This window comes from Balaenoptera borealis (assembly GCF_965194805.1).
Source record: "Balaenoptera borealis genome assembly, chromosome: 9".
In the NCBI taxonomy this organism is placed as follows: Eukaryota; Metazoa; Chordata; class Mammalia; order Artiodactyla; family Balaenopteridae; genus Balaenoptera; species Balaenoptera borealis.
This window is the reverse complement of record NC_138873.1, coordinates 46,246,426-46,274,144: the sequence shown is the minus strand read 5'-3', so window position 1 is coordinate 46,274,144 and position 27,719 is coordinate 46,246,426. Positions and strand designations below refer to the sequence as shown.

Below are 27,719 nucleotides of genomic sequence, written 5' to 3'. Positions count from 1 at the left end.
GATTTCAAATAGATATCTAGGTGCTTCCAAGATTAGTGTAACTGTCCAGAAATAGAACTGAGGGAATAGTGAAAGTGGTAAAAATATTAAAGTCATAAAATATTCATGGCATTATTATCAAAGTAATAAAATGGGAACACAGAATATTTATATTTTAACTGAACATAAAAATAGCATATCATGAAGCAAAATTAATAGGAGAAAACATCAACAAACTAAAAAGTCAAGTGCAAAAGTTACTTAAAAGTTTTGGTGACTATGGCCACAAAGGATGCAGGTGCAGGATAAGGTATCAGAACAAAATAAATGTACCCACTGTTTCTGGAATTGGTCAGATCTGTATTAGGTCAGCATGGCATTTTCCAGTGTGTGAATTGGTCCTAGGAGATACTCCATTAAAAAAAGTTCTATGATCAAACACATTTGAGAAATGCTGCAAAACACATTTCTCTCTTGAAATTTTATAACGCACACAAGCAAATTAAAAGTCCTGAGAAGTCCTATAGTAAAGAAATGTTTATGTTTATTTAACACCCAGAGCTCACCACTGTAAGGTCAAATAAAAATTAAAAACAAGAGGCTTAATCCTCCCTGTTGAAGATTAGGGAAGAGATTCCCCCATCTCCCACCCCTGCCTCCTTTTACCTAGAGCATTTACTTTAGAAACTTTATCATTGTAAATACTTTCTCTTGTCTTTAAAATGTACATAAATCCACTTGAAAACTAGATAGGGCTTTTGTCAGCTTTATGACCCAGAGACCTGGGAGCCATCTTTTTGAAAAGCACACATCAAGGAAGACAGCACCCCTCTCTCCCTCTTCTGTGGGAGGATAGGAGCCTAACTTCGGTGAACGCCTTGCTCTAATTTGCAAAGCTACCTCTTGTCATAAAGATATGAGGTATGTTTTTCCTCTGGATGAAGCCAATAAGCTAACACAGATAGGCAACCCAATTACTAGGTAGAGTTAGGATAAACTATATGTGACAAATGGTGCTGTCAAGTCCTCTTACTTTCAGACTAGTTACTGTGTCTGTAATGGGTTGTATCTACTTGCCTGTACGAGAGAGTGCAATCTCTTTCTGTTTCTGCAGTCTCTTATTAGACTATGTGTGATGCACATCACATTTAAATTTAATTCTTATTCATTAATAAAAGTGTTTTCTTTTTCTACTGCTTTTGTGGAGAGTATATCTGGATTGGTAGAAGACTTTGTTTTAATTATTTTTCTCCAACACCATACATATCTGAGCCATCACCCCCCACCGCCTTTTATACGAGCACCAGTGAAAAACGTGACCATTTTGGGAATCACTAGTTTACAGTATTCCACTTAAGGTTTTATAAAATGACTCCAAATATCTTAAGATCTCAATCACTTTAAGAATAAAAATTAAGACAGTTTGCCTGAAAAAGAGACAGAGAACCTAAATTTTCTTTAGGCATCCAAGCAATCTTTCTCATCTGGGCTTCCTCACCTGAACCACACAACACAAAGAGACAATTTCTCAACTCTTTAAAGGAGGCTACATAATCCGTACCATCCTAGACACCCGGGAGAGAATGGAGTTGATTACATACAAGAGATCTTTAGGCAGGAGGGCTTAATTCCCTTGTGAAACTCCAGCTGAGGGGTCTGGCTGGTCTTCACCTCCTCTCAGAGTAGAACAATCTACATGCTGATGACCTTTCCTTTGACTTTAGATTCATAAAGGCAATTGCTGACTTGCCATTTCCATTTAAATGTCTAATAAACATCTCAACTCAATACATCTAGCAGTAAATTTGATCTTTCATCACAATGCTGCTCCTCGAAATATCTCCTCTATCTCAGTTGATAATACTATTCTCCTAGTTGTCAAGTCAAAAAAATCTTGGAGTCATTCTTGACCCCTCTTTTTCATCTATACTAAAGAAATATTGTTGGCTCTACCTTCTAAATATGTCTCGAACTGGCCACTCCTCACTACCTCTATTGCTATCACCCAGGAGTGAGATATCACCATCTCTTGCCTCTTTATCCCAACAGCTTTTCACTAGTCTCTCTACTTGTACATTGGTCTCTCCCATCCAGTCATTTTCAGCATGGCAGCCAGATTGGTCCTTTTAACAGTTATCTCTCTGACCTCATCCTGGCACATTCTCTCCTTGCTGTTCAAACATGCTAGGCACCTCTCACCTTAGAGTCTCTGCCTTGGCTCTTCCCTCTGCCTGGAATATTCTCCCTCATGGTCACATTCCTCACTTCAAGTCTTTACCCAAATGTCACCTTCTCAGTGAGTCTACTTTGACCATACTACTTAAAATTGCAACCCATTCCCCAATCCTTGGTGCTCCTGATCTCCCTTACCCTGCTGTTCCCCTTCCCCCATAGTACGTATTTCCTTCTAATATACTAGGTAATTTACTACCTTTTATGTTTACTGATATTTTCTGACTCTCTTCTCCTCCCTTTAAAATATAAGTACCATGAAGGTATGGATCTTTGCATCCCAAGTTCCCAGAGAGATCCTGGCACACAGGAAGTAGGCAATGCACACTTGAACAAATTAAACAAATGGAGTTTGAAACCAGCAGCAGGTGAGATTAAGATTTGATGCATGGGGAAAAAATTCCAATAGGCTAGTTCTCAGGTTCATGTATAGGTTAATGATCAAGGTCACAAATTCCTCTCATAGGAAATCGTAAGCCTAGAGGACATTTCTAAACAGTCTAGCACAGTGAGGGGAAGCTGGCCTGGAGGCAGGGTAACGAAGCTGACTTTGGACGATTCAGACAGCTCTGTTTCATAAATTATTTTAGGGAATGGAAGAAACAAAACTTGAGGGCTATGCTTTTCTTTCAAAGTCAATCTAAGAGTAATTTACTGACTAGGAGCTTGATTAACTCTCCCTAAATGAAAATGAAAACTGGGGTCATAAATCCCTACTGACAAAGTGGTATTGCAAATAATCTAAATTTTGATATTACTCTTAGGATCACAGGTGATAACTTCAATGTCTTAACAAAAAACATTAGGAAGAGTTGAGGTATGGTCGATTCTCTCATTTTGTAATTAGAACTGGTGGTTAGTTGGCTAATTGAAAAGTTGGCTAAGGAGGGAATTTGACAAGTAATACACACTTTGTGCATTTCATTTTAACTTAAAACATATGAATCATCTTTTGAAGAAGAATCAAGGCCTTTTCTTTGAGTATAGGTCTGGTGGTTGGTGTTTCTTATTTTCTTCCTTGCTAAGTCACACCCATATTTCATCATCTACAAATTTCAGTTTTATTTCTTTAAAGTGAAACCTTAAAGATACTTGTGAAGAATTTTGAGTGGAGACTCCTCCTGATTTATTTTTTAAATTTAAAGCTTTTGTACTATAATTCATATTTATGCAATTAGTTTTTTTATGATTCTAAAAGTATATTCTGAAGTAACTTCTTGGGTAATTTTGTATTCTAGGAATAGATACATTTTTAATCTTTCTAGATTTAAATTTTTTCTTCAGTCTTTTAGAATGGTCTTGTCCAAGCCCACTTTGATAGAATTTTTTTTGGCAACTTACCTTTATCAAAGTCTTTCCAAAGAATCTGACTAAATTTTCATAGAAACTACTCTTGAATTTCACATTTATAGTCCTAAGTTTACTTAATATTCAATCATAGTGCGTAACTATACAAAATACAATTACCACAAACAGTTTGGGGGCAAACACTACTAGTTATTGATAAGTACACAACACAACTGGTGGACACAGAAATGCAAAGTGACCTAGAGAGTACCACACTGGCCACATATACTCCACATGCCTTGAGCCACATACAGGGCATTTTGTAGAGGACATGGTGAGCACTGGTGTTTGGTTTTTGCAAGCAATAATCAATTCTCCAATCCTCTGACCCCAACCAGGTATCTTACAATTCAATTCAATTTTGACAGTAACTACCCAGAGTTAGCACAGACACCCTCTGCCCCCCCAAGTTAAGGGCTCAGTTTCACAAGATTGTCTTCACTTCAGATGCTAGTCTCAAGTCCCAGGTCCCCAGGCTATCCATACTTCTGTCGTCCCTGGTTATAAATTCAAGGATCCCCTCATCCCAGGTTCAATATTCACTAAAATGACTCACAGAATTCAGGAAAACACTATACTCATACTCACTGGTTTACTATAAAGGATACAACTTAGGAACAACCAAATGGGAGAGATGCATAGGGCAAGGTATGGGGGGTGGTGATGATGATACAGAGCTTCCATGACCTCTCTGGTTGTGCCACCCTCCCAGCACATCACTGTGTTCACCAACCCAGAAGCTCTCTTAACCTCATTGTTTCAGAGTTTTTAATTAAAGTTTCATACAAAGGCATAATTGATTAAATCACTGCCAATTGGTGATTGGACTTATCTCTAGCCCCTCTCCCTTCCTGGACATTGAGGGGTGGGACTGAAAGTTCTAGCCTTCTAATCACGTGGTTGGTTTTTCTAGGCCTCCCCCCTTCCCCCATACGTCATCTCATTAGCAGACAATGAGACATTCCTGTCAGGAAATTGCAGTGGTTTTAAGAGCTTTGTACCAGAATGGGAGTGGAGGGCACAAAGACCAAATATATTTTTTAGTACATTACAAATGGTTAAGGTATTGTAGTGAGCATATATGTTTATCTGCTTTCCCTTCTGGACTGTGTACTCCTTGAGGGCAGCTTCTTACATCTGTTTTGCTTTTTTTCCTCCTGAAGAACAAAGTAGATACTCAAAAAATTTTAATTAAGGAGTGACTGCCTGAACGGAGCAGGCAAATTGCATTTTAGCAGTCTATAATATTGCCCAGTAATAAAAAAAGGATAGAACGAGACACTTCAGCAGAAATGAAACTATCATAGTCAATTATAATAATTCCTACAACAAAATTCTTATAAATATTGGCATGTGGAAACCCCGGTATCTGGCACCAGCTTGGCCACCTATTCACTATATATGACTGGGCAAGTCACATAACCACTCTAGGTCTGAATATTCTCAACCGTAAAACACAGGAGAAATAATACCCTCTTTTATCACACAGCAGTATCGTGAGGGTTAAATAAAATAAGGTACTAAAGTACTTGTAAATTTAAAATTTTAGTCAAATAAATGTAATTAAATATATAATATTAACAAAGTCTGACTCCTGAACAGCAAAAGAATATTCATGAAAATGCATAGAAAAAACATTAGCTATGAAGCTTATTTAATCTGGAAAGAGGCTGAAAAGTTTGGCGTTGTATACATAGCTCAACGTGAACTTCCAACTCATGAAGTTTGAGAAGGCTATAGCATAAAACCAGAAGGGACATTGTGAAGTGTGTTACACATTACCTCGTCTTCAGTCCACTTTGGGTCTGATGCTGTAATCAATGGGAAATTTCCCTGTATAAAGGCTGGAGGATACAGTATATCACATTCAACCTTTTCCAATAAGGTTATTTATTGCTATTCAATTCACATTTCCCTCAGGTTTTGGCAAGATTATAGAATTTATTCTCCTACATAGTGTCCAGCCAAGTAAATCACATCATATATTTCCAATGTCACATATTTATCTCACCCTGCATCAGTGGCTTTATTTCTTTGTCCCTCAGAGTATCTTAAAATTTAGCTGTACAAGCTTCCTTTTTATAATTCTGCAATTTAGTATTATTGTTTCCTTCCTAATATTTTCTTAATAAAAAGTGTTGAAAAAATAGAGTAAGTCAACAACAAAACCAGAGACAAGGTGATAAATATTATGGATGAAACACTTGTCCTTGTAGACAAAAGGTACTGGTTGATATTAAAAAATACTATCTCTGCCACAGGGTCTCCAAACACTTCATTAGCAACACACAAGCACAAAGAGCTGCGTTAGAGCAGTCCTGTGGGCCCCCCCAAGGACAGTAAGAGTGAAGATGGCTCACTCCCTCTGCTTTATGCCAGGCATTCTGAGTAAGAGTCCAAACTCCTGAGATCTGCTCAGGTTATGCTGCACTATAATTCAGTGGCTCCCACTTTTTTTTTTACTGACTTTTGTAGGCATCCCTTTTGGTAAAAAAAAAACACCCCACCATTCATCTATGTCGCTTGTTTCCACTTTCAAATGGGAAAAAAACTTTGTGATAACAATATTATACCGTATCATATTATCTATATTATTACTATATTATATGGTACTATTTTATAGTATTACTATACTATACTGTTTGTATACTTTAGTATAATTATAATATTCTATACTGTATATGTTATGCTGTACTATACTACACTATACTGTACTGTGTAATTTCTGAAGGGAAGTTTGTGCGTGTATCTACTTTAGCAATAAGTTGCATGAATAATCCATCTTTGAATCACAATATATAGCATGTCTCAAAGTATAGTTACTGTAAATCATAGGCCAAAAATACTGTTTATAAAAGTAGGGATAACTAAACACTTCAGGGTTAACTAAGCAGCATATAATAAGTGAAATCGATAATGATGAATTAAAACTAACAGTAACATATAATAAGGAATAGCAGCAACTGAAAACCCTGACCAACTCAAAACTACACTGCTGAAGCACTGATAACATGTTCTCTCTAAAAACTGGGGAAATTCCAGTGGTGTGTATACATTTGCAGGAGGCTTCTGAGTGCTGCCCAATGGTCAGGTTCTTGATAAATTCTAACAATCATTAATATTCAGGTCATGAATGCCAAGTTTTAAAAAATATTAATAACTCACTATTAGTAATTAATGGCAGAGGTGTTTTTCAGCAGGGACACTGTTCATATTTGGGGTTGGAAATCTCTTTATCACGGGCACTGGTCTCTCGCCTAGACAATTATTGTCTCTCGTTCCTCTGAACGCTAAATGCCAATGGCATCATTCAATCTCTGTGATCGTCAAAAAGATCAAGGCCAAATGCTTGCTAGTGGGGGGAGGGTGGTGTTGAGAATCATACTGCTTGTAAACACTCAACAAAGGACTGGTGCAGGGGCCAGTCTGCCTCCCACCAGGAAGAGCCCAACCTCTCATATTGCCTCGGTGACTCTGAATCTGACCAGTCACACTCTAAGACAAGAACAGATATGTTTCTTAGCTTTGCACTGTAGGAAATAAACAGCTTGGCCTCCTTTACTTTACTCCTTTTATCTGTGACTCCAGATGAGTTTTTCCTAACTTCTCTGAGCTTTAGCTTTCTCAATTTTGAGAACGGGACAATAATGCCTATTTTAATTTCTATACAATTTTATGTGAAGTGCATCGTAAATTGTAAATCATGATGCAAAAAGATACTATTAATTTTTTTAGTTTTTAAAGATCAGAGATTGCCCTGGACTATATATTCAATTCTCAAATACGATGGTTACAAGCTACATCATAAGCTCAATAAATATTCCTGGGTAATGAATGCAATGGCAAAACAGGGAGGATAGGGTTAAAATCCATAAGCGATCACAGCAATTACTGGAGTATAAATGGCAGCCTGTAGCCCAATGACAGTAAGTCGGATTGTGGGTAGGAGAGTCAGTGGGCTATACAGATTTTCAGAAGCACTTCATTATTGCCAAATTAAAATGTATAATGTTCTTTCCTATTTTCTGTATTTTTGGTGAGACCATACACTCTCCACAGTCAATTCAATTCAATCAAGCAGTTTTATTGAACATATGCTAAATTTTGGCACTGTTTTTGCTTTGAGAATTATTAATTATATATTTTAAATCTTCAAACAATAATCATTTCTAGTTCCCTTTTTATTACTGAAAAAAACCTTGTCTATCTTCTCTTTTATAGCCTTCTTTTCAAAAACACCTTCCCTAAGTATAATTTCCAAGATATTTTTTTCCCTCAGACACAATTTTCTCCCTTTTAAGCTTCCTCTTCCTACATTTTCCCTTCCTGTATTCTCTCAGCTTTTCTATGGAGTATTGTCTTTCTTTTCGCCAGCACACTAAGTAGTCCTAGAATAAACAATTTGGTATTCAAATTCTGGACACTCATTTTAATAAAAAGAAAGTTGTTAAGCAGAAGATGAAAATTACTTGTTCCTGTTCCAATTTTTATTCTGAGATAAATTTGTTTATAGTAGGAACTGGCATGTGAGTATGAATTTAGGTCGGTTAGAAATAGAAATCACCTATATCAATCGACTGAATATAATTTCCAATATCCTGGGTGATTGATTGGAAGTCAGGAGGGGAAAGGAGAAAGCAAGAGGAGAAGAGGGAGAGGGGAGGGATGGAGAGAAAATACGAAAGCATGTCAATGACTGTGCGTGTTGGTGAGAAGAGGCATAAAGTTCAAGTTTTTTCTCCTTTTAAGGTATTGTAGAGAGAAAATTCTCAATTAATAGCATAAAGTGAACTTTCAATGTATCTTTAAAATCCACAAAAGGCTAAGACTATCATTCTAATAGCATTTTACATCATGCCCAGGTTGTTCACAGTCTCTGATTTTTCTGTCAAAGGCCAAGGTGGAAAAATGGATACGTCATCCGTGACAAATATGTAAATATTGTATTGTGCATGAACCAAATGGAATAAAATGGAAAAGCTGCTAAAACACTTAGATAAAACATTCATTACTAGTAGTAATTATAAACTAAAATTGGAAATAAAAGTTCCATACGGGCAGAAGTGATTTTGTAGCTCCATTCACCTGTGTGCCCCTGTAGGTACATTCCACGTTTTCACTGCATAATTTGAAAGCAAAAGGCTGTTGTAGTCTTGGACCTCAATTACAGGAACAACAACAACAAAAATTTAAAAAAATCTGTGATCACAATTCATGTCTTAAGGGATTTTAGCTTATTTTCTCCATTGTAGCAGCTGCTCTGGTTTCGGAGAAAATGATAGACAAGAAAACTATTAGCAGTTCTCCAGCTTAGGTAGTAGGAATGCGAACACCGACTAATAAGACAGGAACTGGCTTATTTGGGGCTGCATTAAATGGCTTACTGTAAAAGTTACACTGTTGTTTCATTACATTTTCAAAAGGCAAACAGACCTCTGATGTATTGCTAAGAACATGTGCTGTACTCTGTTAAGGTATGGGCCACTTCTGTATAATTCTGATCGAGGTTTAGGAGGCACCAAGAACTGTGGCCTTTCGGAGTCACCAGACACCGTGGTTACTTGGACCAGCCACATTTTGATTGAGTTCCCTTAGCACTCGCGGTGATAGGTTTTTGACAACTCAGAGGCCACTTGCTACCTGCCGGGCATCTCAGTTATAGTTATAATAAAATTCCGACTTAAATTGAGCAAGGTTTACACACCAGTGTCGTCCGCCCTTTTCTCCTTGTTCTGCTCTATTCCTATACTCCATACCCCCTGGCAGCCTTCAGATACAGAAGACAGTTTTCAGCCTTCCACTCTGTCCCACTACACCTCATCTCCTTCCAGCTAAACATATCCTCTCCTTCAGGGTGCTCCTTCCCCTGTTACAGCTCTAGGGGCCCTACTCTGAACACACTTCGTTCCAGTTGCAGCGCAGCTCTGAAAACCTAATGCGATGTTTTAGGCCTGGCTGTGGGTGTGCTCAACCTAGTGTAAGAAAGGCCATCATCCTCTTTGCTATGGAAATGTTCTTATTATAAAACAAATCTAAGGCCATATCAGCTTTTTTAGGCAATTACATTGCGTCTCTAATTCATAATTAAATGAATGTCTAGAATCTTTCATGTGTGTTTCTTTCAAGTTCCTCTCAATGGACTTTTTTTCTTTTTTTTTTTTTAACTGGAGGATGGGATTTTACATTTGTTTCCATTTCATTTTATTTCCCCAGATTTGTTCCAGTGTTATAGCCGGTACAGATCTTTCTGAGTCTTGGTTCTAGCTTCCATGTTATGAGTTATCCCTCAGTTTCATGCCATCTGCAAATTTGATTTCTAGGATGCCACTGGTTCCTAGGAATCATTCTAGAAACCCTTTTCTAATAGTAAAATTAAAGATAAAATTATACACGTATTTTATGTGATGCTTATATAAATAATTTTCCTTTCTATTAACTTTAGGATTTTTTATGTCTCATGAATATATTTACTAAAATTATGCCATAGTCCATTAAAATAAAGACTTTATTTACTAAGATAAGTGTTTAACTTTATATATGTCAGAAAAAAATGTGTTAAAAACTAGTTTTCATTAATTAATTCCCAGATTATACAGAAGGACCAAAAAATTATTTCCAATTATGACACTATAGTGGTACAGAAAAGACTTGGCATAACAGACTAAGCTAGAAGAATCAAATGGAATTCATAATAGACTCTGAATTCTCAGAGGCTTTGGAATTACTGAAAGAGCATGTAAGGTGATTGCTAATGGCTAAAACATAATGAATGGGAAAAAAAAAGACCGTCAAGTGTCATGAGCACATGTTATGTGTCCCGCATTGTTTTGCAGCCTTAAGGGAAACATGATAGAAAGACATACTCTAACACTTTGCAGTGATTTTGTGAGAACTGGCAACCAGAATGTGTTATTTCAGGCATGGCTGTGGGTGTGGTCTCTAACTGCTTCTCACTGATCTCAGATCAAAAGGGTTTGTGTTAATGGAGTCTCTGCTTGCTAACAGGTTAAAGTGTTTGCTTACCAGGACTTAGTAGGAGTTAGACTGGGAGTTAAAAAGCGTCTCCCCTCCAGGAGACATGGAACTTCTTCAAAGGAGGGCAGGCTTGGCCTTCTGAAAAGTTGTAGTCATGGTCACGGTTGATACAGTATTCCAAACTCCTGACATGTTTTTCCAATGGGAAGCTCCTGCCATTGCGTTAGGATATTCAGGAATACATGGTGATGCTGAAGTTTTATTGCTCTTTTTGGATTACCGTTCCAGAGTAATGAGCACCCCTCTAATTTATCACTCCTCCTCTTGAACCCAAAAAGCAAGACATCAACACTCATATTCTACAAGTTCTGGTAGGAAAAACAAAAATGGCAGTGGAGGTTTATTATTTCCTGCTAACAAGTACATTTACTGGATCAAAACTGCTTTTACACATAGAGAACTTCTAATATTATTTAACATTTTAATAGTCTTCTCATTAACTTAGACATGTTTACTTTTGCAATTCCATCAAAGAAATCTATTTTCTCTCTATCCAAACATTTAAACTAAAGCAGTTAACTCCAAATATACTGCCTTGTGTTTCTAACACCCTTAACTTGCCCACTGCAGTAGGTCAGTATGGCCTTCATTCTAGCTAATATGTCTTTACTTTAAGCCTTTCTCTCAGGTATTCATCTTCTGGCCTGCAGATTCAAGCTTCTCCTGCAGCTTCCTCTCTTTTATTCATAACATCTCAATTTTGGATATTTTCTCTGTACACCTATTCCCAGATATCTCAATATAAGATACAATTCCAGTTTTAAAGTACTTAGAGTCTCCTGGGGAATAAGCTCAAACATGTACAGGGCTATCTTGTTGCATAAAAGAGGCAGGTCAAACTCCTTGCCTGGCATTCAAAATCTTTCACAATTTTATCTCTACAACCTTCCTATCCATCTTCATCCCCCACTCAGCCTCAGTTCACATATGGTGAGCTCAAGCAAATCAAATTGCTTGCGAATCTTTTTCCATGTCCCATACACCTTCCTGCGCCTTTGTTTGCCTATAAACTAAATCCCAAGTCCTTCCTCACGGGCTATAATGCTCTTCATTTTACTTACACTGTTTTTCCAGAAGGGTCCTCCCTTTTCCTGTTTTCATGCCTTTACCCACATTAATTGCTCTTCCTAGAAATGTCCCTTTTATTTTATTCTCGAATGTCCCTCTATGAAGCTTCACCTTATCTCATCAATTGGAAGTACATAATTTTTTCCTACTTTGAACATCTAAATGTACTCAGCTGTGCCTTCCTTATAGGATTTATCACTTTCTAAATTAAAAAAAAAAATTTTTTTTTTTTGGCTGCATCTAGTCTTCGTTGCTGCGCGCTAGCTTTCTCTAGTTGCGGCGAGCGGGGGCTACTCTTCATTGCAGTGCGCGGGCTTCTCATTGTGGTGGCTTCTCTTGTTGCGGAGCACGGGCTCTAGGCGCACAGGCTTCAGTAGTTGTGGTGCATGGGCTTAGTTGCTCTGCGGCATGTGGGATCTTCCCGGACCAGGGGGTCGAACCCGTGTCCTCCTGCACTGGCAGGCAGATTCTCAACCACTGCAGCACCAGGGAAGTCTCACTTTTTAAACTTTTAATTTGAAATGAATTTAGGCTTACAGAAAAGTTGCAGAGAGTTTCCATTATACCCTTGAATCATATTCTCCTAAATGTAAATATATCATAGAACCATAGCACAATTTTCAAAATGAAGAACTGACATTGGTACAATACTTATAACTAAACTGGAGAGTTTATTTGGATTTCACCAGTTTTTCCAGTAATGCACTTCTCTGGTCCAGGATCCAATTCAGGATCCCACATTGCATTGCGGTCATGCCTCGTTCATCTCCTCCAAACTGTGACACTGCCTCAGCCTTTCCTTATCTTTCACGACTTTGACAATTTACCTAATAATATGATTGCAGCTGTACACGTATACTTCCTCACTCTGCTACAAGTTTCTCGAAATATTTGTCACTGAGACATGTTTTTATTCCCAATAATGTCTAGCACATGACGGGAGCTCAATAATTAATACTTCACTACATGTCAGAAACAATTAGAAAAGATAGTAACAAAATCTACATAATTAAATACTGAGCTGTGTGCTATAGTGACTCTAAGTTGTTACAAAAATTAGAGAGCAAGAGTGCCAAATCATAAGACAGAAAACGCTCTTTGCAGATATTATATCAGAGGCCATTATCTGAGCCCCCAGAGCAGGAATCATCAAAGCCCCCAGCCCGTGAGCTGATCATGGCACATTGATATCTGGTGGCAGCAGGAAGGGCAGACACAGCCTCAGTCCCAGAATCGAGCATGACTTGTCGGATCTCGCTACCAGTAGACTTCATCTGTCCTGTGACAGGGGTGGGTCCTTGCACACACTACTGAGCTAAAATAATTACTCCCTCTGTCCCTTACACCTTGGTTTCTATCCAATAGCTTCCTGTTATGAAGCTCAGGACAGAGAACTCTAGTTTTCTTGCCTGGGGTCCTGAGCCCTGGCTGGTTCTGTTTCTGGCTCTCCCTACAAGTGACTGACCAGTGTGTCTGGTGCCTCACACCATGACACCAGCACTCATCTACCCTCTGATATCCAGTTGCCTGGACTTCCCCATTGTTATGACATGTTTGGCCCTATTGAATCCCACTCCTCTTCCATGAAGCCAGGAGAAAGCTCAGCTGACAGGTCCATGCCTTTTATATGCTATCATACCCACTGGCTATCCTCCTTAGCCATGGAAGCTTCTTTTTCTCTTTCCCACCAGCACCTCCTGCTAAGTTCCAGCATATTGCAGAATTGTGCCCATTCTCCTTATGACTCAGATGTCTTTAGTTATTTCACTTTGTTTCTAGTCTCAAATTGCTATGATATCCACATAAAGCTATACTTCCTCATTACTGCTGTAGAGGCTGACTCTGTGTTTTTCCCATCTTGCTGAACTTGTTAGTGTTGGCTTGCTGAAGAATCCACCCATCTTCTGGGGCCACAGAAGCTTTGCTTTGTTTTGAAGGGACTGTAATTACTGACATCTGAAAGAGGGCATTCTTTAATTTCAATTCCATACTGCGTCTTTCACAAAGACCCAGAAATACCATTTGACAGGTTCGAGAGAATTTGAACTGATATCTGTTGGGTTTTAACTGGGGCACTGCTGCATAATTTTTCATTTTCTTTGGAAGGCCTTACCACAAAGAGAAAACATGCCTAGTAGGGCCTCACAGAGGTGTTTTGACATTAGGCTTAATAAAGCATGAAGAACTCATTAATAAATAATGTTCTGCTAGGTTAACAAATAAAGCTGAGTGAACTAGCTAGACCCTGGAGTAAATCAAATCATGCATGCAGCCATGTGACCTGTTAACCTGCAGCAATCTCTTCACAGCTTCTGGTAGAGCCCAGTGCCACAATGCACAAGTGAACCCAGCACATGACAAAGGCAGGCACCTTTGGTTATGACACAAGCTGTCATTCTTCTTCATACTCTGTGGGTCCCCAAAAGTAAACAAACCTTTACTGTTATGATCAGGAGGCACATCAACGATACATTTTATCTTTGCTAGAAAGAAGGTTCCACTCATCAACATGTCTACACAACAGTAGACACAGTTATACCTTCTCGGCTCGTAGCCTTTGTCTCATTATCTACAGGTAGTTGACAAAAGAGAACTAGAGAATGAGTTAATGTGCACAGGCGAGCTAGTCAATTCAGCCAAAATGGTTACTGACGAACTTTTTGTCTGACTCAGAAAACCTTTAGGAATGACCAGAAACAGAGAAAAGAATCATCCTCTCTTTTCTAAAAGAAATGTATGTTCAGTGCTCCTGAAGAGTCCTTTGCTGGATTCAGAAGTTTTCATGGTTTTAGCTGGAGAGAGATTTCATGGCTGCCCAAAGTGGGTGAAAGCTCTCAGAGTGGTGGAGGGAGGGAGGGAAGCTTTGGTACTTTGGGCAGTTGTATTTCTCTTTTCGTTCTGTGGTGCTTAAGGCAGCTGCTGCTTCAAGGAAGCCCTTCTGAAGATTAAAAGCTTATGGACAGCTGTCAGGTGTAGGTTCAACATGACTCACTCCAGCTGCTCAACAATCTGGAGGGACAGAACCTCCTGCCCCCACACTCTTCTGATTGCCCACCTACTACGTTCACTAATGGGTTTAGCTGGAAAGCCAACCACCAAGCAAATAAGATGCAAACATTTCCAGGCACTGTTTTGATGAAACAACTTGTTGGGTGGGTTCAATTTCAACTCAAAGCCTTGCCAACCATGCTCATATGCACAAATTTACACATCTTGCCAGACCTTTTATGTGGTTATGATGACAAAGCCATTAGGCTGCCATTTAAATGCTGTTCCAAAGCTGCAGATTTAAAGGCAATCATTATCCCGAGAATGAAAGTATTCCATTAAACACTCTTACTTGAATATTTTCACAATTCCTATATACTTATGTGTATGTATATGCCATATATACACAGTTATATGATTATATAAAGTTATCTATTTATAGTTTCTTCATTTTCAAGTTAATGGAAACAATGAAAATAAAGGAACAATCAGGGTTCAAAGTAATGCATGACAAGATTTCATTTTTGAGAAAACAAGAGAGGCCATGTGGAATAGTAGCAATGAGAATAGTCTATAATTATTGAGACTTACAAAGTACTTCATGTGACTCATCTCCTTTAATTCCAATAGCCCTAAGTTGTTGGCAATATTATCATCTGCATTTTACATAGGATGAAATTGAGACAGTGAGTTGAAGGTATCCAAGATCACACGGATAGTAAGCAGCAGAACTGGGGATTTGAATATAGGTGATATGATTCCAGAATTCACCTTCTTAATTGTTATTCTATACCACCCCTGTTATGCTATCAGGAAATCCAGTCATGGATGGCTCTACCACTGAACTGGGAATAATGGGACTTCCTTTGTCCTCATATTAAAATGGGTTTAGGATTAGGCTAAATATTTGTTACCTTCCTATATGATTATTCTAATAAACATTAAGTTACGTACATATACATGGTCCCCGACTTACAGTTTTTTGACTTTACAATGGTGCAAAAGCAATATGCATTCTGTAGAAACCATACTTCGAATTTCCATCTTTTCTGGGGCTAGCAATATGGTGGATACTCTCTCATGATGCTGGGCAGAGGCAGTGAGCTCCCGGTCAGCAACGCAGTCACAATGGTAAACAATCGACACACTAACAAACATCCTGCACCCATATAACCATTCTGCTTTTCACTTTCAGTACAGTACTCAATATATTACATGAGATATTCAACACTTTATTATAAAATAGACGTTGTGTTAGATGATTTTGCCCAACTGTAGGCTCGTGTAAATGTTCTGAGCACATTTAAGGTAGGTGAGGCTAAGCTATGATGTTTGGTAGGTTAGGGGTATTAAATACATTTTCTACTTACAATGGGTTAAAGGGGATGTAACCCCATCGTAAGTTAAGATCTGTTTTTAAATTATTTTGCTTGCAATAGTGATGGTTCTCAACTGCAAGTTACAAAATGAAATTGAAAAAATTCATTTTGATATCTGAACAACTAAGCAGTTCTAGTTTCAGCGACAAATGTCCTTGACATTTAGCCAAACATATATTGGTATAAATACTTTTCTTCATAAAGTAAACAATACTTAACACCACAGTGTTGAAAATTTTGGTTCTTTTGGAAAGAACAAAACTTGGGTGAAAGGCCCCTAAGTCTTTCAGTAGATATGAAACTTTGAAGGAAAGATTCTATTTCCTGATCAGCTAGGAGCAAGCTGGGATTTTGACAGTCTACTCTGAAGAAATGGGAAATGCAATGCCTTGATTAGGTTTAGCATGAGGCTGTATTTGATCCCTGTTAAGAATCAAGCACCTACGGGAGACCTTCAAGATGGTGGAGGAGTAAGATGTGGAGATCACTTTCTTCCCCACAAATACATCAGAAATACATCTAAGTGGAACAACTCCTACAGAACACCTACTGAACGCGGGCAGAAGACCTCAGACTTCCCAAAAGGCAAGAAACTCCCCACATACCTGGGTAGGGCAAAAGAAAAAAGAAAAAACAGAGACAAAAGAATAGGGATGGGACCTGCACCACTGGGAGGGAGCTGTGAAGGAGGAAAGGTTTCCACACACTAGGAAGCCCCTTCACTGGCAGAGATGGGGGGGGGAATGGTGGTTGGGGGAAGCCTTGGAGCCATGCAAGAGAGAGCAGCAACAGGGGTGCAGAGGGCAAAGCGGAGAGATTCCCGCACAGAGGATCAGTGCCAACCAGCACTCATCAGCCCGAGAGGCTTGTCTGCTCGCCCGCCGGGGCGGGCGGGGGCTGGGAGCTGAGGCTTGGGCTTCGGAGGTCGGATCTCAGGTAGAGGACTGGGGTTGGCTTCGTGAACACAGCCTGAAGGGGGCTAGTGCGTCACAGCTAGCCGGGAGGGAGTCTGGGAAAAAGTGTGGAACTGCCTAAGAAGCAAGAGACCATTGTTCTGGCGTGCACGAGGAGACGGGATTCAGAGCATGGTCTAAACAAGCTCCAGAGATGGGCGCGAGCCACGGCTATCAGCGCGGACCCCAGAGACAGGCATGAAACGCTAAGGCTGCTACTGCAGCCACCAAGAAGCCCGTGTGCAAGCACAGGTCACTATCCACACCTCCCCTCCCAGGAGCCTGTGAAGCCCACCACTGCCAGGGTCCCGTGATCCAGGGACAACTTCCCCGGGAGAACGCACAGCGCGCCTCAGGCTGGTGCAACGTCACGCCGGCCTCTGCCACCACCGCAGGCTTGCCCCGCATCCGAACCCCTCCCTCCCTCCCTCCCGCCCACTCCACCCCCCCTCCCCCACACTCCCACCCCCCCACCCCCCACTGAGTGAGCCACAGCCGCCTAATCAGCTGCTACTTTAACCCCGTCCTGTCTGGGTGGGGACAGATGCCCTCAGGCGACCTACATGCAAAGGCGGGGCCAAACCCAAAGCTGAACACCAGGAGCTGTGCAAACAAAGAAGAGAAAGGGAAATCTCTCCCAGCAGCCTCAGGAGCAGTGGATTAAATCTCCACAATCAACTTGATGTACCCTGCATCTGTGGAATACCTGAATAAACAATGAATCATCCCAAAATTGAGGCGGTGGACATTGGGAGCAACTGGAAACTTGGGGTTTGCTTTCTGCATCTAATTTGTTTCTGGTTTTATGTTACCTTTCTTTAGTATTTGGAGTTTGTTATCATTGGTAGATTTGTTTATTGATTTGGTTGCTCTCTTCCTTTTTTTTTTATATATAGATATATATTTTTTTCTCCTTTTTCTCTTTCTGTGAGTGTGTATGTGTATGCTTCTTTGTGTGATTTTTGTCTGTATAGCTTTGCTTTTACCATTGGTCCTAGGGTTGTGTCTGTCCGTTTTTTTTTTTTAGCATAGTTTTTAGCGCTTGCTATCATTGGTGGATTTGTTTTTTGGTTAGGTTGCTCTCTTCTTTCTTTCTTTCTTATTTTTGTTTTCCTTTTTAAATTACTTTTTAATTTTTAAAATTTTTAATAATTAAAAAAACTTTTTATTTTAATAACTTTATTTTATTTTATTTTTCTTTCTTTATTTCTTTTTTTCTCCCTTTTCTTCTGAGCCGTGTGGCTGAAAGGGTCTTGGTGCTCTGGGCAGGTGTCAGGCCTGTGCCTCTGAGGTGGGAGAGCCAAGTTCAGGACATTGGTCCACCAGAGATCTCCCAGCTCCACGTAATATCAAATGGTGAAAGCTCTCCCAGAGATCTCCATCTCAATGCTAAGACCCAGCTCCACTCAACGACCAGCAAGCTACAGTGCTGGACACCCTATGCCAAACAATTAGCAGGACAGGATCACAACCCCACCCATTAGCAGAGAGGCTGCCTAAAATCATAATAAGGTCACAGACACCCCAAAACACACCAAAAAACATGGTACTGCCCACCAGAAAGACAAGACCCAGCCTCATCCACCAGAACACAGGCAGCACTCTCCTCCACCAACAAGCCTACACAACCAACTAAACTAACCTGAGCCACTGCAGGCAGACACCAAAAACAACAGGAACTACGAACCTGCAGCGTGCAAACAGGAGACCCCAAACACAGTAAGTTAAGCAATATGAGAAGACAGAGAAATACACAGCAGATGAATGAGCAAGGTAAAAACCCACCAGACCAAACAAATGAAGAGGAAATAGGCAGTCTACCTGAAAAAGAATTCAGAGTAATGATAGTAAAGATGATCCAAAATCTTGGAAACAGAATGGAGAAAATACAAGAAATGTTTAACAAGGACCTAGAAGAACTAAAGAGCAAACAATGATGAACAACAAAATAAATGAAATGAAAAATTCTCTAGAAGGAATCAATACCAGAATAACTGAGGCAGAAGAACAGATAAGTGACCTGGAAGATAAAACAGTGGAAATAACTACCACAGAGCAGAATAAAGAAAAAAGAATGAAAAGAATTGAGGACAGTCTCAGGGACAACATTAAATGCACCAACATTCGAATTATAGGGGTCCCAGAAGAAGAAGAGAAAAAGAAAGGGACTGAGAAAATGTTTGAAAAGATTATAGTTGAAAACTTCTCTAATATGGGAAAGGAAATAGCCAATCAAGTCCAGGAAGTGCAGAGAGTCCCATACAGGATAAATGCAAGGAGAAACACACCAAGACACATATTAATCAAACTATCAAAAATTAAATACAAAGAAAAAATATTAAAAGCAGCAAGGGAAAAACAACAAAAACATACAAGGGAATCCCCATGAGGTTAACAGCTGATCTTTCAGCAGAAACTTTGCAAGCCAGAAGGGAGTGGCAGGACATATTTAAAGTGATGAAAGGGAAAAAACTACAACCAAGATTATTCTACCCAGCAAGGATCTCATTCAGATTCGATGGAGAAATTAAAATCTTTACAGACAAGCAAAAGCTAAGAGAATTCAGCACCACCAAGCCAGCTTTACAACAAATGCTAAAGGAACTTCTCTAGGAAGGAAACACAAGAGAAGGAAAGACCTAGAATAATAAACCCAAAACAATTAAGAAAATGGTAATAGGAACACACATATCGATAACTACCTTAAATGTAAATGGATTAAATGCTCCAACCAAAAGACACAGACTGGCTGAATGGATACAAAAGCAAGACCCGTATATATGCTGTCTAAAAGAGACCCACTTCAGACCTAGGGACACATACAAACTGAAAGTGAGGGGACGGAAAAAGATATTCCATGCAAATGGAAATCAAAAGAAAGCTGGAATAGCAATTCTCATGTCAGACAAAATAGACTTTAAAATAAAGACTATTACAAGAGATAAAGAAGGACACTACATAATGATTAAGGGATCAATCCAAGAAGGAGATATAACATTTGTAAATATTCAGGCACCCAACATAGGAGCACCTCAATACATAAGGCAAATGCTAACAGTCGTAAAAGGGGAAATTGACAGTAACACGATCATAGTAGGGGACTTTAACACCTTACTTTCACCATTGGACAGATCATCCAAAATGAAAATATATAAGGAAACACAAGCTTTAAATGATACATTAAACAAGATGGACTTAATTGATAGTTATAGGACATTCCATCCAAAAACAACAGAATACACTTTCTTCTCAAGTGCTCATGGAACATTCTCCAGGATGGATCATATCTTGGGTCACCAATCAAGCCTTGGTAAATTTAAGAAAACTGAAATCGTATCAAGTATCTTCTCTGACCACAATGCTATGAGACTATATAACAATTACAGGAATAAAATCTGTAAAAAATACAAACACATGGAGGCTAAACAATACACTACTAAATAGCCAAGAGATCACTGAGGAAATCAGAGAGAAAATTTTAAAATACCTAGAAACAAATGACAATGAAAACACAACAATCCAAAACCTATGGGATGTAGGAAAAGCAGTTCTAAGAGGGAAGTTTATAGCAATACAATCCTACCTCAAGAAACAAGAAAAATCTCAAATAAACAATCTAACCTTACACCTAAAGCAATTAGAGAAAGAAGGACAAAAAACCCCCAAAGTTAGCAGAAGGAAAGAAATCATAAAGATCAGATCAGAAATAAATGATAAAGAAATGAAGGAAATGATAGCAAAGATCAATAAAACTAAAAGCTGTTTCTTTGAGAAAATAAACAAAATTGATAAACCATTAGCCAGATTCATCAAGAACAAAAAGGGAGAAGTGTCAAATCAACAGAATTAGAAATGAAAAAGGAGAAGTAACAACTGACACTGCAGAAATACAAAGGATCATGAGAGATGAGTACAAGCAACTTTTTGCCGATAAAATGGACAATCTGGAAGAAATGGACAAACTCTTAGAAAAGCACAACCTTTCAAGACTGAACCAGGAAGAAATACAAAATATAAACAGACCAATCATAAGCACTGAAATTGAGACTGTGATTAAAAATCTTCCAACAAACAAAACCCAGGACCAGATGACTTCACAGGCGAATTCTATCAAACATTTAGAGAAGAGTTAACACCTATCCTTCTCAAATTCTTCCAAAATATAGCAGAGGGAGCAACACTCCCAAGCTCATTCTACAAGGCCACATCACCCTGATACCAAAACCACACAAAGATGTCACAAAGAAAGAAAATTACAGGCCAATATCACTGATGAACATAGATGCAAAAATCCTCAACAAAATACTAGCATAAATAATCCAACAGCAAATTAGAAGGATCATACACCATGATCAAGTGGGGATTATCCCAGGAATGCAAGGATTCGTCAATATATGCAAATCTATCATGTCATATACCATATTAACAAATTGAAGGAGAAAAACCATATGATCATCTCAATAGATGCAGAGAAAGCTTTCAACAAAATTCAACACCTATTTATGATAAAAACCCACCAGAAAGTAGGCATCGAGGGGACTTACCTCAACATAATAAAGGCCATATATGACAAACCCACAGCCAACATCATTCTCAATGGTGTAAAACAGAAACCATTTCCTCTAAAATCAGGAAGAAGACAAGGTTGTCCATTCTCACCACTATTATTCAACATAGTTTTGGAAGTTTTAGCCACAGCAATCAGAGAAGAAAAAGAAATAAAAGGAATCTAAATTGGGAAAGATGACTTAAAGCTGTCACTGTTTGCAGATGACATGATACTATACATAGAGAATCCTAAAGATGCTAGCAGAAAACTACTAGAGCTAATCAATGAATTTGGTAAAGTAGCAGGATATAAAGTTAATGCATAGAAATCTCTTGCATTCCTATACACTAATGATGAAAAATCTGAAAGAGAAATTAAGGAAACACTCCCATTTACCATTTCAACAAAAAGAATAAAATACCTAGGAATAAACCTACCTAAGGAGACAAAACACCTGTATGCAGAAAGTATAAGACACTGATGAAAGAAATTAAAGATGATACAAACAGATGGAGAGATATACCATGTTCTCGGATTGGAAGAATGAACATTGTGAAAATGACTATACTACCCAAAGCAATCTACAGAGTCAATGCAATCCCTATCAAACTACCAATGGCAGTTTCCACATAACTAGAACAAAAATTTTCACAATTTGTATGGAAACACAAAAGACTACGAATAGCCAAAGCAACCTTGAGAAAGAAAAACAGAGCTGGAGGAATCGGGCTCCCGGACTTCAGACAATACTACAAAGCTACAGTAATGAAAAAAGTATGGCACTGGCACAAAAACAGAAATATTGATCAATGGAACAGGATACAAAGCCCAGAGATAAACCCACGTACATATGGTCAACTTATCTTTGATATAGGAGGCAAGAATATACAATGGAGAAAAGACAGCCTCTTCAATAAGTGGTGTTGGGAAAACTGGACAGCTACATGTAAAAGAATGAAATTAGAACACTTCCTAACACCACACACAGAAATAAACTCAAAATGTATTAAAGACCTAAATGTAAGGCCAGACACCATCAAACTCTTAGAGGAAAACATAGGAAGAACACTCTATGACATAAATCACAGCAAGATCCTTTTTGACCCACCTCCTAGAGAAATGGAAATGAAAACAAAAATAAACAAATGGGACCTAATGAAACTTCAAAGCTTTTGCACAGCAAAGGAAGCCATAAACAAGACGAAAAGACAACCCTCAGAATGGGAGAAAATATTTGCAAGCGAAGCAACCGACAAAGGATTAATCTCCAAAATATATAAACAGCTCATGCAGCTCAATATCAAAAAAACAAACAACCCAATCCAAAAATGGGCAGAAGACCTAAATAGACATTCTCCAAAGAAGATATACAGATTGCCAACAAACACATGCAAGGATGCTCAACATCACTAATCATTAGAGAAATGAAAATCAAAACTACAATGAGGTATCACCTCACACCAGTCAGAATGGCCATCATCAAAAAATCTACAAATAATAAATGCTAGAGAGGGTGTGGAGAAAAGGGAACCCTCTTGCACTGTTGGTGGGAATGTAAATTGATACAGCCACTATGGAGAACAGTATGGAGGTTCCTTTAAAAACTAAAAATAGAACTACCATACGACCCAGCAATCCCACTACTGGGCATATACCCTGAGAAAACCATAGTTCAAAAAGAGTCATGTACCACAATGTTCATTGCAGCTCTATTTACAATAGCCAGGACATGGAAGCAACCTAAGTGTCCATTGACAGATGAATGGATAAAGAAGATGTGGCACTTGTATACAATGGAATATTACTCAGCCATAAAAAGAAACGAAATTGAGTTATTTGTAGTGAGGTGGATGGACCTAGAGTCTGTCATACAGAGTGAAGTAAGTCAGAAAGAGAAAAACAAATACCGTATGCTAACACATATGTATGGAAACTAAAAGCAAAATGTTTCTGATGAACCTAGGGGCAGGATAGGAATAAAGACGCAGAGGTAGAGAATGGACTTGAGGACACGAGGATGGGGAAGGGTAAGCTGGGACCATGTGAGAGAGTGGTATGGACATATATACACTACCAAATGTAAAATAGATAGCTAGTGGGAAGCAGCCACATAGCACAGGGAGATCAGCTTGGGGCTCTGTGACCACCTAGTGGGTGGGATAGGGAGGGTGGGAGGGAGGGAGATGCAAGAGGGACGAGATATGGGGATATATGTATATGTATACCTGATTCACTTTGTTATACAGCAGAAACTAACATACCATTGTAAAGCAATTATACTCCAATAAAGATGTTACAAAAATAAATTAAAAAAAAGAATCAAGCATCTAATTTTCATATGTCTAGAGTCCAAATCATTAGGAAATATACTCTGCTGTCAACACACGAATAAAATGTTTTTGTACTTTTTTGCTTAAGCTTCTGCATGCACTGAACTTGTTTACATATGAAATATAGAAAGATAATTTATAATGGCCATGTCAATCCATATAGAAAATTGTATTTATTATTAACTCTTGTGTAATCTGACTTCTTATTTCTCTGTCCTTTACTTGTCCAAATAGATTAAAAGCTCTTTGTGGGAAGAAACTGCATTTGCTATTTCTTTGTTACCCTTTTGAAAACAATTGTACTTTCCACAGTGTGATTTATTATGCAAGTCTAAACTCTAGACAAGAATGTGTAAATGCAAATACTTATTCACAATAAATGTGGTGCCCCAGGGCACTATTTCTAGCTTATAATAATTTGGGTATTATATTACATGATACTGTCTGTCAAACTATACTCCCAATCACATTACTTTTATTTTTACCCATTTACATAATGTGTGAAAAGACAGTGAAAGGCAAAGGTATGTTCAATTTTCTCAGCCCAAGAGACAAATGAAGACACTCTTGGACCTGTAGGTTTACCTAGAAGTGAAGTCTGGCCCACTAATTCCCTTGGCTATCAGAGACCAATCATCTATGAAGTGATTAAAAATGGAAAAATAATGTTCCTTTGGGAAAAGAATATGCAAAAAATGTTGCTGCCTTCTAAACCATAAATATTCATGGGAGGGGGGAGAGGAGAAGGAAGAGGAGAGAAATTTCCAAGGATATCACTAAAGGCTTCAGACAAAATGAATTTAATCAATCAAAAATAAGCACAAATCAGTTATTTTCAAAGGTTTTTTTTCCACTGGTAACCTGAAGTATATTAGCTTTGTATTTTCTTAAACATCTTTTTTTATTATTGTTGAAAATAAAAAACAATCTAAAATGCCTAATGCTAGAATGCTAATAATTACCCATGACATCAATAAGAACCAGATGTAGTCTTAAATTATAATTTTCAATTAATTTTACTTATTATAGAATACTTTAATTGAACTGTGTCATGGATATTGGAACAGATAGCAGATCCAATTTTTAGCTTGGTAGTCTTATAGGATTTACAAGTGTACAAAAGCAGGAGTAAAAACTGGTTGAATTACTCATTTTCTTACTTCATTTACCATCAGACAAAACCATTAAAATCTTGCTAAGTTCACAAAGTACTCATTAAGTCTTCTGGACCCTGTGTCTTTACAGCTGTTTTCTTTAACCATCCTCATCAATCATTTAAAGTCATGTGCCTAATGTTATATATACTTTTTAATATACTTAAAATTTAAATTATGTTGGTTTAATAAATGATATGCCTGGAAATACATGTGAAAATTCTATTCTGTTCAATGAGAAACCCCAATTTTATCATTATATAAAGCCATGGTTATATCCTTCATTTCAAGCAAATTTAGAAACCATTTATAAGAACCAAACATACAGCATTTTAAGATGTATTATAATGCTTAAACTAAAAACTGTCTTAGAAAATTAACTGATATTGCTTTAATTGTTTAATTGTTTTTTGCATATGAAATTCCCTAGGCTTAGCAGACAGAGTTTTTTTATACTTTGCTTTGTGTTTTGAATATATTGCCTCTCTGCTCTATTAAATCTACTGGCATTATTTTCCAGTGAGTTACATAATTTTCCCTTATGAGGGTTCAGAGTTCTCACATGACTCTGTATCATTTCCTAAAGACTCTGAGGAACCCAGGGCCCAGGTGTTACTTAAGCTGTTTTCTAAACTCAGGACTTTACTATATATAACTTTCTCCTTCCACAATTTATTGAAAAATAATAATGTTGTATTACACTTGTACCATATATACTGATTAATAGGTAAGTAATTTCATGACTCATAAATTATTTTTCAAAGAAAAAAATCTCAAAAGATCATTAAGAAAAGCTCACTTCTGGTACTGCTGAAGAAGTTATCAAATAACAGGCCATTTCTGGGAGCTTAGGCACACTCACTAATCAGGTGACTTTGTGAAATTCAAAGGTATGGTCAACTCTCCTTAATTAAAAGGAAACATTATTTTAATAATAAGCATTGGGAAATCTTAGGTAGAGTGATTTGGCAAGCAAAGTATGGATTGTGATTTTTTTTTTAATTTTTATTTATTTATTTATGGCTGTGTTGGGTCTTCGTTTCTGTGCAAGGGCTTTCTCTAGTTATGGCAAGCGGGGGCCACTCTTCATCGCGGTGCGCGGGCCTCTCACTGTCGCGGCCTCTCTTGTTGGGGAGCACAGGCTCCAGACGCGCAGGCTCAGCAATTGTGGCTCACGGGCCTAGTCGCTCCGCGGCATGTGGGATCTTCCCAGACCAGGGCTCGAACCCGTGTCCCCTGTATTGGCAGGCAGATTCTCAACCACTGCACCACCAGGGAAGCCCTGGATTGTGATGTTTAAAGAATGGATTCCTGTCCTAGTTCTACTATTAATAGGCTTCCTGGCCCTACACACAACCATCTAACCTGCACAAATAACTTACCCTCTTTGGGACACATTTTTTCACACCTTTAAAATAAAGGCAGTTGGACTAGAATTTCTGGGATCATTTCCAGCTCACACAGGCTGTAATCTATAGCGTCGGTAGTTATGGCTGTACATGGTTATCAACATGAAAATAATTCTTAAATGGCATCACAAAATGAACTAAATTAGAAATGACTAATGGGTTGTTTTTTTTTTAATATGTGCTCAAATTTGGAGTTCAGTCCTTATTTTTCTGGGAATCAAGTAAGAATCTTATCTAAAGTGTCCAAAACCAGATACTCTCAAAATCCAGGTTAATTCTAGAAGTTAATATATTCTAACTTGATGCTTGAGTCTTTTTGAACTAATTAGGCACTGTGTAACATTACTGATGAAGATTATGGTTGCACTGATACTATAATTTAAAATTACTTCATGAATTATAAATTGTCAGAACAAAAGAAGGAAGTTTAAATTTAATATAACTTTTTATTCTTCATTGTTTGACCCCCTTTGGAAATTCCACAGCACCCTTTGGAGAACACTTGTTAATTAGACTACCTATAATAAAACCAAGCTCTAAAGCTAAAATTTAATAAACACATGCAGTTGATTAATTTGGGGAACTCTAAGGTGAGTATCTCAAGTATGAATGTCAATGTATAGAAGCTTATCGGTAAAAAAAGAATATTTGAGCAATGGTCATTTGATAATGACTCCACCCTCCAAGTACAATCCTCATATTCTGATTTAAAGACAACCAAAATAAACATAGAGAAACACCTGCCAGAAGAGCTGGTACAAACAGTACTGGATCTGATCCTACTCCTGTCATATCATTCCCTCCCCCTTTTTACCTTTAATCCACGTTTTCTTTCTTTCATACCTAATCACCGTCTATGATACTACATAATTCACTTACTTGGTAGGATTATTTTTTATTGTCTGCACGTCCTAAGAGAAGGCCATATTTTGCTCACTGATGCAGCTCAAGTCCTAGGACAGCCTGGCACTTAGTAATTATTAACCAAATACTTGTTGACTGAATGAAGAAATGGAGTTTGCAGTGGAATAAAATGTGTCCAGTTATGGGTCTTGTTTCTCAGCTGAAATCACAGTACTATACATAAAAAACCCCACCAAGCCAGTATAGTTTATAAAGTTCATATTGGGCTTGCTGGACATTTACTTCTTCTGTTATAAAAAATCAATCATTGAATTTGGCAGTGTTGACCAGGCACAATGAAAATGTAGTTGTCATGGGATGGTGCATATGTACCTTACTCATTAAAGAAGAGCAGTTAACAAAAGAACAAAGTTAATTCCTTGAACATCAGCA

At 38.2% G+C, this 27,719-nt stretch overlaps 1 protein-coding gene across 2 annotated transcripts in view; it reads right to left on the bottom strand.

Moving 5' to 3' along the window:
- Window positions 1-27,719, bottom strand: part of HS3ST5 (heparan sulfate-glucosamine 3-sulfotransferase 5) — a 276,665-nt gene that overhangs the window by 136,947 nt on the left and 111,999 nt on the right. The gene's annotated exons all lie outside the window — the stretch shown is intronic.